At 45.7% G+C, this 12,937-nt stretch overlaps 1 protein-coding gene across 1 annotated transcript in view; it reads right to left on the reverse strand.

Annotated features, from left to right (window-relative positions):
• The window catches only part of tjp1a (tight junction protein 1a), a 221,129-nt gene that overhangs the window by 4,764 nt on the left and 203,428 nt on the right, over positions 1-12,937 (reverse strand). The gene's annotated exons all lie outside the window — the stretch shown is intronic.

Consider the following 12,937-nt stretch of genomic DNA (forward strand, 5'->3'; position numbering starts at 1 on the left):
GCACAGGCAGTATGAGAACAATAAAGAGCTTTTAGAACATTAAAGCATGGAGAGATGTTACAGTAGAGGCTCATGGGTAATAGCAATCAGTCACAAACAAAAACAAATTGCACTGTTATGTTCTCTTAAACTGACTTTAATCGGTGGGAACAGTTGGTGCTAGTGAGGTGCAATGCATGGAGTTATTGGCCACAATCCATTCTTCGTGAAGATTTTTAACTCATGGTGTGATCCGTGGTATCCTGGTTCAGATTCCTCCAGAGACTTTTTTAGCACACCTTAAATCCACACCTCCTCCAACAACAATAAGAGGAAGACTGTCATATCGACTCACACACTTGCAGAATAAAAAAATTATCAAATCCAAGTGCAAAGCTCAGCGTTATCCTTTACTTCCCAGCTTTTTCGCAGTTTATTACTTTTCCCTTTTGCAGCGGAGGAGCGAGGAGGCGGAGGTGAGGCGGGGGATTAAAGCTGTGTAAAGAAAGGAGAAAAAACCTCCAGGATTTATTGTGAGGGAACGGCAGCAGGACAGCGTGGTCAGGGCTGACAAAACAGATCCAATATGGCTGCTTTCTGCCTCTAATCTTATGAGTGGTCAGGGAGCGAGGTAAATCTACTTGGCAGAAAAGATTTGCTGTCCTCATTTGTTTGTTGTGTGCGAGGCACGAGAGAGTATTAAGAGCCGGACCTCACTCTGCTCGGAAATGCTCCTTCAATTTGAGGAAAAAACACACTGAGAGACAAATTAGGACGGTGGCCACCGCTGTAATGGCCGTATGATGGCTGGATTGTTTTCCCGGGGCAGAGTCCGCTCTTATTTTCCCGGCAGGAAGCTTTTCTACCTGATTAGCGAGCAGACAACCTGCTGAACAGAGTGAGACGGACAAAGAGCAGAGAGGCTGCTTCCTGGTACAGGACACACACACACATGGGTTGTGTAAAGACAGCACACCAGAAGAATACTGATGTTAACCAAGTTCTCTCTCACATACACACACACACACACACACACACACACACACACACACACACACACACACACACACACACACACACACACACACACACACACACACACACACACACACACACACACACACACACACACAGGCAACACGTCTAACGAGTTCCCATGGTTCAGGAACCTGGTCACCTCCAGAGATCTCTGTCAACATGCTGGGCGTCCAGAGCTTTCACAGTACTGACAACATACTGTCATTACTACAATACTGTGATCTTGTTACCCGGGTCCAGAGGTGGACACTTGGATGTTTAGCTTAAGTTAAGGTAGTAATACACAATTAAAAGAATATAATGTTTGATGCCTAATGTAAATATACATTAGGCATCAAAAGTACACATTCTTGCCTGTTTCAGAATATTTGTTGTATGATTAGATTATAATTATTCGTGTTACACTATAATGTTTCTGTTGGTATATGAGCTGCTTGGTTTCTTGACATTTCATCAAATAACTAAATATAGTTGTGTTAAATCCACACCTCCTCCAACAACATGATGAGGAAGTATCTCATGTGAACTCACCTACCTGCAGAGAAAACAACAAATCCAAGTGCAAAACTCAGCGTTATCCTTTAGTTCCCAGCTTATCGCAATTTATGACTTTAAAAATATGAAGTGTACATTGAGTGATGCTGAGTGAAAGGTAAATCCATCAGCTAGTGGAGTCTCGCAGCGGCGAAACTGTGACGTGCTCACACTATTAGGTGCGCTGCGTTTGGGGGTACAGGGGGGGGGCTGCGTGTGCTAGTGGAGCCTCGCAGATGGGGGTGCTGCAGCCCCCTCAGCACCCCCTCCTTCCCGCGTCCATTCGCCAGCTCACACTGTCCGCTCCTCGCAGCAGCGAGCCCCGCAACGCCCCGCCAACACGGCACCCAGACCCCACGCAGCATTCTCATCTGTTTGTCATTACTGGTGTCATTTCCTGGTTGCTACAGTAACTAACGCCATGGTAACACATAATTACTAATGTTCCGCTGTAACGGTGGTGGACTCATCAGAACAGAGTGGGCGAGCTGACCAATCAGAGCACAGTGGGCTCACAGGGAGGGGGGAGGGGGGGGCAGGAGCTCCAACAAACCGTTGAGGACAGAGAGTGAATACACATACTATACGGAGATGCTGGATGAGAAACCAATGTGAGTTCGGAAAATGCACAATATAAATCTATTCTAGTAGACCTCAACAATGGGATTATGATCAGTAGAAATGGCCATGACATGGGACCTTTAAGTACATTTCAAAGCCAATACTTCTTTACTTTTAAGTAAAGAAGTTTAGTCAGTACTTCTACTTTCACCAGAGTATTTTTAAACACGAGTATCTGTACTTCTACTTGAGTAAAGGATGTGTGTACTTTTGCCATCTCTACAGGTTTCCCTCCAAAGCTTCAGTGCAGCGTGAGCGACAGTTTCATCACCCGCAGGAAATGTGGCCTGTGATTTAAAGTGACGCTGAGGGCAGCCATTATTCTGTCAGAGTTTGAAACTGATCAGGGCTATGATCGGCCGCTCGCTGGGAAAAGAAATAGAAGCAGAAAAGACGAGTTGAGCGAGATGAAATCATCGGCGGTGGATCTAATCCTCGCTGGTTCTGTGCCGGATGATGGAGGCAGAGATGGAGCAGAACCCATCTTCCCTTTAAGTGTTTCTCCTCTCCAAACTAAACTCCCTGTCTACGGCTGAAACTCCTGAAAATACTGAAGATACAGAGTGATGAAGAGGAGGAGGGGGGGGGCAGCCGGCTCAGAGAGGGGAGAAATATTTGGAGGCTAAATGTTTTTTTTCACTTACAACAGAGGCCTCGAAGCAGAGGGACCTGTTTTTAAGGAGGGGGGGAATACGACTGTCTCCTGTAGATGTTACCGTACACACCAAAGGCTGTTTTCACTTTTTATTTAAAGGCTTTTGCGAAGTAACTAGTTCTTATCCAGGAATGTGATATATTGTCCTTTTCAGAAAAAATGAGGCTACTCAGAAAGGCCTCTGATGTAAAAGGCTAAACCTTTGAAAAATGTTCATTGCTATCTATCTATGCTGTAGCTATTATCTAATGACAAAAAAAGCTTTGAGTTTATAGCAGGAAGAGGTCGAGATGTATTGATCAAATAGGGATACATAAGTGTGCAGGCAGATAGGTACGGGGTCACATTTCTTTAAAGCAAAGCACAAAGCAGAATAACAAACGGTAGAAAAGCATCAGACTGGGGTCGAGGGGAAATGTTCATGATAGGAAAGGAACTTCAATTTGTCTTTAAAGGTCCCCTTTTATACTCTTTTTCATCAATATATTACAGGTCTCAGATATATACCGAACCTGTCTCTGATTGGCTGAAACACCACACAGATCATTGCAGCATTACCCATAATCCCCTCTGTTTCAGCCCTGTTTCCAAAGTGCTGATTCTCTGTCTGTTACTTTAGATGAAAATAAGGAGCCCCTCCCCACGCCCCTCTGAGAGACATTTTGTTACAAAGAACTCAATGGTGCTCTAGGAGGAGATTCAGGTGATAAGGTGGGATGGGTTACCTTGGTTGGTGATTGGCTATTGGTTACACAAGCCAAAAAATCGTTATGACATCATAAAGTGGCCAAAATCTGATCAGCTCATTTTCAGACAGGTTTTTATATAAATGGATCAGGACAAAAAGAGAGACTCTTTTTTCCTGAGACTTTCAGAGTCTCTCTACACAGAGGGGACACATGGTGATGTAGAAGAGACATGACAAGGTGGATTTTGTACAATAGGTGACCTTTAAATGACCTGCCTGTCCTTGCATATGTTTACTTGCAAACACTGAGTTATGAATGACTAGGAGGAATAAACGCCAAATGTTTTTGGCAATTTAAGAATTTCACCAAAAAAAAGGTAAAGCTGAAGTAACACACAGTAAACTATATCTGCTTCAATATAAAAAGCTGCACAGGGACACACATGTGCAATACCACTAATATTGTGCCATATGTACGTTTGTGCAATTCATTTTTAGTCTTCATATTTCATTTATATGTATATATATATATTTATTTGTTATTTGTTCCTTCAATACTTTCATATGTTCACTTCATTTTAAAATAATGCTACTTGTTACTATTTGTATTTTGTCTATATTCTTAATAACGCATCTAACTTTTTCGTAAATAGGCAAGTCTATTACTTTTTTATTCATTTGATCTGTACCTCGCTTTTGTTGATTGTGTGACTAATTATCCTTTTACTGCATTTTCATTTCATATAGTGCTATATACATGTTATTGCTCTCGTGCAACACATTTCACTGCACCGCTCACACCGAGTTAACCTGTGAATGACTAATGAATTACGCATTTCTAACGCCAGAATTACACAACATAACTTAGGACACCAGACCATAAACACATTTGCACACCGATAAGTTTAACATAATATTCATTATTTTCTGCAGGTTTTACACTGTTAACCTCACTTTGATGTTGTCACTTTAACAGACATGCAAATACAAATTAAATAACAAACTATATTTATTTACATCAGCTCTGCTTCAGGACTACACGCAAAATACAACATCAATAGGAGACATGTGGCTGCACAGCCTGCTGAGAGACACACACACACACACACACACACACACACACACACACACACACACACACACACACACACACACACATTATGGGACCGTATATTAGCATGAGGGCATCTCCTGTCTACAGCTGCAAACATTTATGCATGAGTTGCGAAATATTATGATAACAGATTTATTAGGTTGTTATATATAAAATGCCTCAAACTAAGCTTTTACATGTGAACATCTTTGGAGACATTTCAGGATGTCATTTTGAGGTTAAGTAATAATAGTTTTTTTTACTACTTTCTGACATTTTAAAGACAAAACAACTCCTCTAAAAATAAAATAAGCAGATCTCGAGTCTCCTGAGGAGCACGGACACAAAGAGGACAACGCCTCAAACTATAAGGACAGACATATAGAAACATAAGGGCTTCCCCAATCTACAGCTTCAAAGATGTATGCAGAAGTTGCCATTTTATTAAATTAAAAGCCAACTATTTAGACAATTTATTCCTATATTTCAGTAATTTAATGAGAGAAAAGTATTTATGTTTTGAGATATTACAGGATTTGTCTTGAGCTTAGGGAATAACTGATGATTCACAATGTTCAGACATTCTATAGCCTAAAAACTTGGTTGAATATTCAGCAGATTGATAGACCTTGACAGTCATGTGTTAGCTGCAGCACGGATGACTATACATCAGTGAAATATTTCTTAAAGATTAGAAATGATATTCTCTTTTTCTCTTGACATAACTGATACTTAAAGAAATTGTGCAAATTACTATTTAAGAAACACTAAACAAAACCTGATTGTGGAGTTTTTGATAAAATATATTTTGCATTTACACTTATTAACAACACATACTGCATTAATATCAAACTTCAACTTACTTCTCACATAGCCTTAAATCAATACTAAGGAGGCATGTGGCCATATTAATTCTGGAGCACGAGAGCATTCAAATGCACACAATATACTCTTAGATATCTTAAATACCAGCAATCTACACTAAAGTGTGCATGCACCCCCCCTGCAGGATGCACACAGGTAGATAACATGCTCCGCCTTAGTACAAAGTAAAATATAACCATTTTCCTGACCCTCAGATTGCAGATGACTCAGTGCCTGTGGCCTCAGACATCAGCTGCTCTGTATTCAGAGCCACTCTCTGCACACCGTCAGAAGCAGGAAAAGGTGCCACACACAGACAAAGAGCACGCCTCTGTTTATATTCAGCACATTACTGTACAACACTCTGCAACGCCTTCAGCACAAACACTACTGAGGACAAACACTGATCTGTCAGCAGGAACAAACACGCCAAAAAACGTCCTCTGAACATGTGGACAGCATCACCTGCATGATTTAATTTAGTGTCAGCATCCTCATCTCAAAGTGTGCATGCATCACATCGCACGACAAGCCATCGCCAGTAAGGAAAATAAATCAAACGCAGCGTGCTACAACCTCAGTACAAAAGCAAAGCCTTTTCCATGACTAATCTCTAACAAGAGTTTTTATTGCTACTGAGTGACATCCAACCTTCACAATCAATCAGTTTACTGTAGAGCCAACTAGGCCCGCTGTAGAAACTCCAGATGACTGCAGATACAAGATTTAGATGCAAAAGGTAACTGACTTTGTAGACATCAGGTAAACATTTCACTAGTTTTTCACATTGCAATATACAATATGGCAATGTCAGTTATATACAATATCATGCATTCCTTTTTCTTTTGTATGTACACAACACCCCCAGACCAACCGCAAAACAATCTGTGTGTGTCGATTACTTCACAGCTATAAATAAATATCCTGTTGATTCAGCCTCTTGTTTTCAGACTCCTAGGTTCATATAAGTGTAAAAAAAACGATTAGAAGAATATAAAGAGACATGATTATTACATGGATTAAAAACACAAAAAAGGAGTGCCCTGTGCCATTCTTTTAACATTTCTTCAAATTAATGGACACGTGAATGTGTGCATAACATTCCTGAACAAAGCATGAAAGGCATACAATTACTAATATATGGCACACACCTCTCAATCTCTGGACCCTGAATGCACCACCACATGAAGCTGTATCTTTACTGTAAGTGCAGAGAGAGGCTGATAATGTCGTTTTAATTCAGGAATTAATTTCTGCAGAGAGTTGCAAATGATGTTACATAGCAAAAGTATAATATTAAATACAAAATAGAACTACAAAGCTACAGTGCTCAAAGCAATGTATTCCAGTAAAAACGGTATGAATAAAAGTGCTTTCAAAATTGGAGTATTGTTAATGGCAAAGCTTTTATTTTAAATATTAAAACCAATGCGTTTACATTATGGATATATCTGGTGTAAATTATATTGTTTAAAAAAAAAATTGATTTTTTTTTTTTTTTTTTAATATTTAAGTTGTTGTAATTTGTAGTCTTGCACACATCTATTTTATTCGTTTAATTTAAAGGGAAGCCCGTTGAGCTGCATGTTACAGCCGCAGAGCTGCAGGTGAACAGAGCTCTGATTGATTAACGAGACACACCTGTGCACTGCAGCACACCTGCACTGACTACCAGAAATGCTAACTCAGAAACACGGAGGAAACCCTCTACAGCACGACAAAAGCTAAACACGGAGCATTCATATTTGTAGGTGCATTGTGTTAAATGTTGAGAAAGTACATGCTAGTCCTGCAGAGAGCAGCAGGCGGCGGTGTGTGGGACACAATTTGGGTTAAACACACCGCTGGAGGTTATCGAGCACACTAATGCAGTATTAAATCATGCTAGCGAGCTCAACGTGAGCTCCTGCACCGAGCTTTGTGACACTAGCCGCGGTCAACGATAAATGCTTTCACTTTGCCTACATTTAATGCACGGTTGATATATTTGATATATTTAAAATAAAGAATGTGTACCCTGGGGGGCTCTTACCTGTAGGTGTTTGCTCGGCGCTGCGGTTATTTATGGAGATAAAGTGTGCACTCTCAAACTTTTGGTCGCAGGGGTTTGCGCAGCGGAAAAGGGGCGGTGGCGGGAACACGGCCACCCTAAGTAAACTAATCAGAGCCTCAGCCAATCAGCGTGCAACCCGGAAATACACTATAAGGCATTGATTAGCTGCCGTGCACTGCGAGATGTACAGATAGCCTACATTATTTTACTTTTGGCATCATAATTATAGTTATAAAAGCTAATAAAATGAATGCTGTTAAGTGGCATTTAGCGTTTAAAATACGTGTATTTTAAACGCTAAATGCCACTTAACAGCATTCATTTTATACAAGCCTTCAGCCTACAAGCCTACAGTTCTTATACTGAAAGAGATCTCTTTCAGTAGAAGAACTGTAGGCTTGTATACACCTACAACAAGACCAGAAATTCTATTTAAACATGCAGAAATTAACTCCAAGTGCACTTTAACCTATAGGCTAAATCACAAGCATTATTTAGCATTTAAACCATTGTAATCGCCTTAGTTTAAATCACGTGTTTTAGATCACGTGTTTTAAATGAAATTCTCAATTAAATCCAGGTTGAAAATCGTTTGTTTTCAGCAGCCATAAATCTCCAAATACAGTCCCGATCCCGAATATTCCCAACATGACGCGAGTTTTACTCCGGATGCAGACTCCGTGCCTCGGCCTATGGACACAGATACACTCCGGAGCATGTCTGGCACCTTTGAGATGAGGAGGAGAGGAGAGGAGAGGAGGAGATGTGGAGAGGAGCACATGTGCAGCATCTCTCCGTCAGAGCACCATGAAGCATCACCAGCGTCAGTCAGTGTCGCATGCACACAGCATCCATCACAGCGCTGCAGGGGAATGAGTGTAAAAGAGATCTTACCGTTTCTACAAATGAAAGTTACGGACGTCCTGAGGAAACAATCTCTGAGTGAACCCTGGTCAATAGTCACAATGACGGCTCCGCTCTTTAACTCGGAAACATAAAAGCCAACACAAACAGGATAAAATGAGGAAATGAAATATTTATTAAATCAAAACACACAAACAATGAGCTCCTCTCAGCAGAGGCATGAAACAAAAGGAAAAAGGAAACAGAAGAAATAAAAGGAATCAAATCATTAAAAAAGCCGGCAGTGCCTGTCTCTCTTCACAGGGGTGCCACACACGCGCGCGACATTACTGAGTGGCAGCGCAGCGCGAGGAGCAGCTCTTTAAAGGAAGTAGTCCTGACCCATGATATACAAGCCACATCACTACGTCTGTAACCCTCCGCCGAAGCTTTCGACATACACACACACACAGCGCGGAGGCATACCTCACACTCGTTCGCTGTTCGAGCTCTGCAAGGGGATTGGCTGCAGGGATCTCCGCAGACATCCGCGTGCCATTCGTCCTCCACACCGTCACTCACTGCACTGTCAGACATAAGACATCCACCCTGCATCCTTCTATCTACCCTATAGCCTACTATACATCCATTCTATCCAACCTGCATATTAAAGGAGCCCTATTCAGCTCATGTTCAGGTTGATATTTGTTGTGCCTCTACTGTGACATGTTTACATGTTTTAATGTTCAAAAAGCACTTTATTTGTCTCATACTTCCTGTGCTGCAGCACCTCTTTTCACCCTCTGTCTGAAACCAGAGCCCAGTCTGCTCTGATTGGATGGCTGGACACAGGGCCGCCCCTCCCTACACACAGACTTGCGGATGGAGCCTCATCTGGGGCCTCATTTATAAAGGGATATTGTGTGGTGACTCTAGTTAACCATAATTCACTTTTGGGTCACAGTTCCTACACGGACCTTGTTTAGTGTAACACCGGAGATATAGGTTGCCAAGCTAGAGCTAGCAAGGCACACTAACTTGACTCCCATCACTGAGTACATGTCTGATATCACTATTGCTTGATGGAAAATAAAGAGTGGAAATCCATCTTAAATACTCCGCCTCCGACTCCTTCTTACCGGCACTACACTGGTGACCCTGCATTTTTCGAGATAGTTTCTGAAAAAAATTTGAACATGGCTGAACGAGAGGTTTTCGTTAAGCTGCCAGAGTTTTGGGAGCATGCCGCGGAGGCATGGTTTGCACACGTGGAGGCTCACTTCGCTTGCAAGCATCTCCACGACGAAGAGCTGAGATATTACCACGTGGTGGCTTCGCTGGGGGTTTCTACTTCAGCCAGCTTAGTGGGTTTCATCGCAGCACCCCCACGCCTCGGCAAATACGAGGCTATCAAGGCCCTTCTCCTGAAGACATTTGGTTTATCGACGAGAGAAAGAGCCCGCCAAATTATGGACATTCAGGGCCTCGGAGATGGCAAGCCATCTCAGTTGATGGAGAAGATGCTAAGCCTACTAGGAGGGGAAGATACCCAGATTTTGTTCATGGAGATGTTTCTTCAACACTTACCTCCCCGGGTCCAGATGGCGTTGGCCAACAAACCCATCACGGAGCCCCGCGCGCTGGCCGGAGAAGCGGACCGTTTCTTCCTGGCTACACGACAGTCTGGTGCGGAGGCGTTGTCTGTGGCGCACAGCGGCCCTTCGGCGGGCAAGAAAGCATGGCGGAGGCCGGACACAGCGGCGCCTAGTCGGCGAAGGGATACCGATGGGTGCTTCTACCATGCACGTTTCGGGACGATGGCAAAGAGGTGCATCGCTCCATGCAGCTACAAGCCTCCGGGAAACGGGGGTGCCGACGCTCACTAGTGGCTCTGAGTGTCGGCGGCAGGGGCAGGCTCCTTTTCGTCAAAGAAAGTGTTTCAGGGAACCTGTTTCTGTGTGACACGGGTGCGCAGCGGAGTGTGGTTCCCGCGTCGAGAGAAGACATCACTCGAGGCGGGCACGGCCCACGGCTAACAACGGCTAACGGCGGGCCCATTCGCACGTACGTATTACGGCTTATGTGTTTGTGCATCGGTGGACAGCGTTTCAGCTGGGAGTTTGTAACAGCGGACATTTCTTTTCCTCTTCTTGGGGCGGATTTTTTGTGTGCTCATGGGCTGTTGGTGGACATTAAAAATAAACGTTTAGTGGATGCCTTAACGTTTTCTTCTCTCGTGTGCACACTCGGCAGCGTTCACGGGTGTGTCTTGGGACCTCGGACTCTGACGGCTCCTTTACAAACTGCCTCGACGGTTGTTCTGTGGAGCATGGTACTGTGGTGCTGCGCTATTTTCGGGATCGGGTGCAGTTCGCCGACTTTCAGTTCTGTGTTCTCTCCTTGCGGGAGGCCGGTTGCCAGCAGTGATGGACTCCAGGTACCCCTCCTCCATCGCTTTTGTGGGACTCTCCTCCGTGCCTGTATGGTCCAGCTACAATTTGTACTAGTTAAGGAGAGACTCGTGATCCTTATGGCAGTTTTCCCTGCGTAAGCACCCGCCAGTTGGAATCGGCGACAACCTTCGGTGCGTTTGTGGGCCCGGGTCGAGCATGTAGAGGAAAAGTCGGGTGCGGTCTGGTTGCGAGCGCCGTGGTTGTTCCGTGGCTTCCAAATTGCGGGTCCCACGCTGTTCGGCCACGTTGGTGGAGGCTTTAGTCCTGGAGGTCAGTACCGCCCCTGCTGGCCTCAGACTGTCAGGGGCATCCGTGGCAGGTGTCCTTCCACTACGGCGCGCAGCGGCTTGTGGTGCAGGAGGGTCAAGTTCGCCTGCCGTCAGCGTCATGTTGTGTGTAGTGTCTGTGGACCTCACTGCCCCTTCTATTTGCTTCCAGGACCTTTGGCGGTAAGTATTTATGCTCGTAGTAGGGCGCGAGTGACTCGTGCGGCAGAAGAGAGAGAACTGACTGCCTGAATGTGCTCTCCGTCTCAGCGGCGACTGTGAGTTGCTCTATAGCTGAACAACAGCGTTGTTTTTTTAACTCATTAAGTATACAGACGCACTTTTTGCATGCGTCCACTTAAGCAGATTTCCTCTGCAGCGGGTCACGAAAACCTCTGGCACGGTTCGGCTCCTCAGACGAGCGCGGGTGCCCTCGAAAGTAGAACCTGTACCGTTTCCACTCGCCAAACACAGTGTTTGCGGCCTTGAGGCCGGAAGGTTGTCTTTTGCTTCCGGCCAGTGTCGGTTTCTTTCTGGGTCCTCGAGGGCCAGTTTCGCGACGATGAACGCAAGGGAGAGCAGTCGCGGACGACTTTTTCCGCTCGCCAACGGTTCGAGGCAGTGTCGGTGACAGCACGTGGCGGCGGCCGACGATCAGGCTTCGTTAGGCATCAACTACCTGCTACCCTCGGCACCTACTTCGAGCACGTATACGTAGAGGTGCTGCCTTCTCGATCTGCTTATACTGGGCAACTCGGTCGCTGCCCACAAATCCTGGGAGTGCGCCTCTTCCGCAAGGGCAGGAGACGCAGGTCGTCGGTCGAATCACCTAAAGATGACTAGGCGGCGTGGCGGACTTGCCCCCAGAAAGGGCGGAAAGTCTTCGGAGTTATTTTTACCCGGGACGTACTACCCCGCCCTGGGACCCCCTACCTTTCCACCGATCTGTTCAGTGGTAGAGGGTCACTTGATGATTCGGTCGCGTGGTCCCGGACATTCGCCAGGCTCCCATTTTCGGGCGTTGTCGAGGTTGGGAGTGGAAGTGGTGCCCGGGCCGTCCCACAACGTTTGCTGGCAGAACCCACTGCGCGACGACGTTATGGCGCCACGGTCGCTCTTCCATTACAGTCTGTGTGGTTTGACCGTGACCAAACGTCCTAACTACAGTTAGGTAGAAGCGACTAGGACGCACTATGTCCCGGGCCTCCCCTCTGTGGCCCGAGGAGGTGACTTTGCGAGCTGCTGTTCCTAAGCAGGCGATGTGCTTGTGCTTACCGCCAGGGCGTCGTGGCTTAGGTAGTCCGCGACCTTGCAGACCCGCCGTAAAGAACCTCGGTTTTCCGTAGGCGTCCTTAGGTTTCTCAGGTTTTCCCGCATATGACGGCAAAACCTCTACAGGTCCCACGTACCCGTGGACCACCATAGGTGCGTGGTCCAGGTGGAACCTCTTTGGAAGCCGGCGCGGTCTACGCGACTTTAAGGGACATTACACGCCGTGGCCTCGCCAGTCACCATCACCGTAGCACTCAGCCGCCTTAGGGGGCAGGTCGTGCCCGCCTTTGGCGGCAAGACGATCCCGTGCGCACGTCTCCTCTCCGGTTCCGACAAACCTCGCCGCTAGGCTACGGGTCGGCCTGAGGTACCAACACTTAAGGCACGGGAGGACTGCCGATCGAATCTTCGTCAAGTTTGGCAGTCCGGGACCGATCTGACCTCCGGGAGCCACCCACTGCACCACGAGGTGTGGTATAACACCACTCGCGACCTCTTTCACCCCGTCGCTGTCTAGTCCTTTGAGCCGGTTTTCAGACTCTTTTTCAGGAGGGGGCTGTCGCCCTCGGGCGTCGGGC

Source organism: Notothenia coriiceps, unplaced genomic scaffold, assembly GCF_000735185.1.
Source record: "Notothenia coriiceps isolate Sejong01 unplaced genomic scaffold, NC01 NC01_scaffold00000339, whole genome shotgun sequence".
NCBI lineage: Eukaryota > Metazoa > Chordata > Actinopteri > Perciformes > Nototheniidae > Notothenia > Notothenia coriiceps.